Genomic DNA, 6,000 nt, shown 5'->3' with positions numbered 1-6,000 from the left:
AAACGCAGCCCAGATGCGTTCCGGCATGTGCGTTTGTGGCGCGTTCCACTTCATTTTTTCCCCCCTCTCTTTCCTCAATTTAAATAGGGACATGTACATTCCGGTGTGATTTTGATACGTTTTACCCGTTTCCAGTACAGTTTTGTGCAGGAAAAATGCAGCCCGTCCTACTTTTTTTTTTTTTTTATTATTCTGTATCCGGAACTGCAAGCACTGATATGAACTATGACATTGACAACCATATCACCTACTTTCTGTGCGTTGTGGATGCAGAAAAATGTACACTGAAACACATGCAGTGTGAACTGGCGCTTAACCCCTTCACGCCGGATCGTCCGGGCATGAAGAGGGGTTTCTGCGCCGGGAGGTGGACGGGGCAGGGCTTAGCGTCGTGACCGCTGTGACACGACGTCACAGCGGTCACATGATCGGGAATGGTCCCGATCGCAAGAGGAGACCGGGACCTTTCAGTGAGTGCCGTACATGTGTGCTCTCAGCACATACAGTGGGCAGGTCTCAGCTTGCCAAAGGGGGCAGTACAAGATATTAACTCTGCAGGGTGCCCAAACTTTTGCAGACGCCATTTTTTAGTTTTCTGTTATTTTGAAAGTGTAAATGATGGAAATAAAATCTAACTTTTGTTGACATATTATAAGAATGTCTAATCTGTAATTTGATGCCTTTTGGAGATTTTTCCATCTTTCGTTGGCTTCTTTATGCACATTAATATAAATTTTTAGCTGGGGTGCCCAAACTTTCGATCCCAACTGTATGTATTTTGTATATTGAACGCAAATGTGCGGCCGCTCGGCGTCTAGGCCCAGACGCCGGGAGGTCTCACATTTGCGTGCAGCTGGCGTGAAGGGGTTAAACAGTTTTTAAATTTCTTTAGTTACTTCCTGGTTTTCGAGCCTAGGCATATATCCCAGAAGTCTACAGGAGGGGCTTTCTCAGCTAATCACACCCTCCTGCTTGCATGCCTGAGGTAAGGGCAGATGGATTCCAGGAAGTAAATGCTACATGAATCATCTAGTGATACACCGATATATCGGCGGTCGAAATGTATCGGCCGAAAATAGTGTTATCGGCGTTTTGCTGATAGGAAAAATACACTTGTGGTTTTGCCACAATTTTACTGTGATTAGGGCGCATTTTTCATAGGTCATGTGATTTAACCACTTCTTGCATATAAACGGCTGGACGGTGGCAGTGCAGAGTCGGGTGGCCGTTTATAAACGGCCTCCCCGCACCCTGCTTCTGCGCGCTCCCTCGGAGCGCGCAGCACCGCGATCTGGTGCCCGCTGTGTCCTCCGGACACAGTGAAACACCGATCGTCGGACGGGACCTCTGTACGAGGTCCCGATCATGTGATCACTGATTGGCCAATCAGTGATCACATGCAAAGTAGTAAGCAAGATGTCACTTGTGACATCATTGCTTACTACGTGTGAAATCTGTGAATGATCACAGAGGTCACATGGTACAGGGCTATTCACAACAGCCTTGTACCATGTGACAAGCTGTGTCCAATCACAGCTCACACAGTAGTTCTCAATGGCTGCAAGAATGCAGCCAGAGAGAAAGAGAAATGATTGCTTTTACATCCTATATGGGTGTAAAAGCAATTAGTGTGTAAAAAAAAAAAATCTTCATCACCCCCCACAAGTAGTACAGTGTCACCATGGTGATACTGTACTGCTAGGGTGACAGTATGTAAAAATAAATAAATAATATAAAAAAATGTAAAAAAAAGTTCAAAAATTATAATTTTTGGTTATAAATTAATTTGGATTTTTTTTTACTAAAATAATGGAATAAATTTTGGCAAAGATTTATGATGAAATATTATTTATTTGCAAAATTTTATAAAAAAAAAAACTTTTTTTTTTTAATTTTTGGACTTTTTCATTTACATAGCAAAAAAAATAAAAATCCCAGCGGTGAATAAATACCACCAAAATAAAGCTTTATCTGTCTCAAAAAAATGGTAAAAAATTCATTTGGGTACAGTGTTGCATGACCGCGCAATTGTCATTCAAAGTGTGATAGCGCTGAAAGCTGAAAATTGCCCTGGACAGGAAGGGGGGGAAAGTGTCCGGACTGGAAGTGGTTAAAATAAAAAAAAAAAAAAAATGCATCACGTGTGCGTTTTTTATGCGGTTTTGCTGTGTTTTCAGTGCATTTCAGGCCTGGTTCACATCAGTGCAGTTTGCATTTTGTCTGGTTTGCAGAGCGTTTTACATTATTGCAAGTGCGTTTTTTGGGCCAATTTTCTGCTGGGCAAGTTAAAAAGCGCAAAATGCCTCAAAACCGCATTACATACGTGTCTCCCTTGAAGTCTTTTGAAGCAAAAACGCAAAAGTCCCTGACCCTTACCAAAAACACAGCAGCTGAAATAAGCACAGATGTGAACATGGCCCATAGGAAGTCATTAAATGGACTGTAGTGCGTTTCTACAAAAAGCGCTAAAAATAGCATTGGTTTGAACCAGACGTCAATGGGGAGGTGCATTTTCGACGCTTTTTTTTTTTTTTTTTTTTAACTTACCAAAAATGCTTCAAGCAGGATTTTTAACACCGCAAGGGAAGCGCAACAGACCAGTGTGAAGACATACATTTAATTGAAAGGGATGCATTTTTCTTGAGCTTTTCTTTCACTTTTTTTTTTTTTAATGCATAAATGCTTCAAAAACTGCTCAGTGTTTCACCCCTCGCCTACCGGGCACTTTCACCCCCTTCCTGCCCAGGCCAATTTTCAGCTTTCAATGACAATTGCGCGGTCATGCAACACTGTACCCATATGGAATTTTATCATTTTTTTGAGATAGAGCTTTCTTTTGGTGGTATTCAATCACCACTGGATTTTTTATTTTTTGATAAACCAAAAACAACTGAAAATTTTGAAAGAAAAAGTTTTTTTTCCTAGTTTCTGTTATAAAATTTTGTAAATGAGTAGTTTTTCTCCTTCACTAATTATTCTGCCGTGATGGGCACTGATAGGCTGCACTGATGAGGAGGTACTGGTGGGCATTGACAGGCGTCACTGGTGCGCACTGAAAGGCAGCACTCATATATGGCACTGATAGGCGGCACTGATGGGCACTGATAGGCAGCATTGAAAGGCAGCTCAGATGGGCACTGGTATGTGGCATTGATGGGCAATGACAGGTAGCACTGATGGGGCTACACTGATCATCAAGGCACTGATGATCAGTGTACATGTCTTCTCTGAGGAATGCCAGTTACCGTCTCTCCTCTGTCAGCGTGACAGTTGGTGAGGAGAGGAATGCCGATAACCGGCGTTTCCTTATTTACATGTGATCAGCTGTGATTGGACACAGCTGATCACATGACAGAGCCGAAATCATCGGCTCTTTTCGGTGATCCGCTGTATCCCAGGTACACAGCGCAACACCGATTACCGTCAATACGTGCCATTGCCAGAAGGTTTGCTGTGTCTCCCAGCACAGTCTCAAGAGCATGGAGGAGATTCCAGGAGACAGGCAGTTACTCTAGGAGAGCTGGACAGGGCCGTAGAAGGTCCTTAACCCATCAGCAGGACCGGTATCTGCTCCTTTGTGCAAGGAGGAACAGGATGAGCCCTGCCAGAGCCCTACAAAATGACCTCCAGCAGGCCACTGGTGTGAATGTCTCTGACCAATCAGAAACAGACTTCATGAGGGCGGCCTGAGGGCCCGACGTCCTCTAGTGGGCCCTGTGCTCACTGCCCGGCACCATAGAGCTCGATTAGCATTTGCCATTGAACACCAGAATTGGCAGGTCCACCACTGGCACCCTGTGCTTTTCACAGATGAGAGCAGGTTCACCCTGAGCACATGTGACAGACGTGAAAGAGTCTGGAGAAGCCGTGGAGAACGTTCTGCTGCCTGTAACATGGTTCAGCATGACCATTTGGTGGTGGGTCAGTGATGGTCTGGGGAGGCATATCCATGGAGAGACGCACAGACCTCTACAGGCTAGACAATGGCACCCTGACTGCTATTAGGTATCGGGATGAAATCCTTGGACCCATTGTCAGACCCTACGCTGGTGCACTGGGTTCCTCCTGGTGCAGTGGGTCCTGGGTTCCTCCTGGTGCAGGGGGTCCTGGGTTCCTCTTGGTGCAGTGGGTCCTGGGTTCCTCTTGGTGCAGTGGGTCCTGGGTTCCTCTTGGTGCAGTGGGTCCTGGGTTCCTCTTGGTGCAGTGGGTCCCGGGTTCCTCTTGGTGCAGTGGGTCCCGGGTTCCTCTTGGTGCAGTGGGTCCCGGGTTCCTCTTGGTGCAGTGGGTCCCGGGTTCCTCTTGGTGCACAACAATGCCCGGCCTCGTGTGGTGAGAGTATGCAGGCAGTTCCTGGAGGATGAAGGAATTGATACCATTGATTGTCCCCCACGTTCGCCTGACCTAAATCCAATAGAACACCTCTGGGATGTCATGTTTCGGTCCATCCGGTGCCACCAGGTTGTACCTCGGACTGTCCAGGAGCTCAGTGATGCCCTGGTTCAGATCTGGGAGGAAATCCTCCAGGACACCATCCGTGGTCTCATTAGGAGCATGCCCCTTACTCAAGATGGCCAGAAATGCTACGGTGGTGTTTTTCTCAACAAAATAAAGCATAGAGACATGGATGGATGAGTTTGCTTTGAATATTAAAAAAAGGATTAAATAGTGCTTTTGGTTTGTGGTGCTCAGATACAGTGTAGCTCCACTTTAACACCGAGCAGCCGCATATATGTGGCCGTTACAACAACTTACTGTCCTGAGAGCGCACTCCCAGCGCAGTAGCTGGTGGGGATTGGTGAGCTCCCGATGCATACTTTTGATCGGGAGCTTTCCATTCATGTGACAGCCAATCACGAAGGTCACATGACCCGAATATAAGTAATTGGAATATTGTGGCGCCCAAATGACTAACTAAACAATATAAGTGTTGCCCGCATTGAGCCAGGCAAAGAGAGGTTAGCTGCTGCCCCTAGAAAGTGAAATACACGTGAACAATTAAATACATGAATAGGCAGGCGCTACAATAATTGTGTGTCAATAAATAAAAACAAATAAATAATACAGTATACTGTCAACATCATCTAACACATGATGTTCCTAGACAAAAAAAACAATATAGAGGGAACATTAAGGTGACAGTCCCGTGAAGATGTAGTCCCGTAGATCAAAAAATATGCAATTTCACCACATGCAGACAATAAGTGAATTGCTCACCAGAAAAAACTGACCCCGGTTAAGGTGGTCAGATACGCTTTATTGTCATAAGTGTTGGTGGCCAGTAACAGGCTCTCCTGGATCAGACCTCCCGGTCTCCTAATAAGGGGCATGGATCCAAGGAATCTAAGATAACTGCCTCCGGTTGGATGATCATAAAACTCTGGATCTACCAATAGTAGATGGATTCATAATCCCAGGCTCTCCTCAAAATGAAGGTGATGCTCCAAGTAGATATCTTAACCTCTTCCAGTCCGGACACTTTCCCCCCCTTCCAGTCTGGACACTTTCACCCCCCTTCCAGCCCGGACACTTTCACCCCCCTTCCAGTCTGGACACTTTCACCCCCCTTCCAGTCCGGACACTTTCACCCCCCTTCCAGTCCGGACACTTTCACCCCCCTTCCAGTCCGGACACTTTCACCCCCCTTCCAGTCCGGACACTTTCACCCCCCTTCCAGTCCGGACACTTTCACCCCCCTTCCAGTCCGGACACTTTCACCCCCCTTCCAGTCCGGACACTTTCACCCCCCTTCCAGTCCGGACACTTTCACCCCCCTTCCAGCCCGGACACTTTCACCCCCTTCCAGTCCGGACACTTTCCCCCTCTTCCAGTCCGGACACTTTCACCCCCTTCCAGTCCGGACACTTTCACCCCCCTTCCAGTCTGGACACTTTCACCCCCCTTCCAGCCCGGACGCTTTCCCCCCCTTCCAGCCCGGACGCTTTCACCCCCTTCCAGTCCGGACGCTTTCCCCCCTTCCAGTCCGGACGCTTTCCCCCCCTT

This window comes from Staurois parvus, unplaced genomic scaffold (genome assembly GCF_062004578.1).
Source record: "Staurois parvus isolate SC_StPar_1 unplaced genomic scaffold, SC_StPar_1.0 ptg001407l, whole genome shotgun sequence".
Classification (NCBI taxonomy): Eukaryota; Metazoa; Chordata; class Amphibia; order Anura; family Ranidae; genus Staurois; species Staurois parvus.
Note: the sequence above shows the minus strand (reverse complement) of the source record.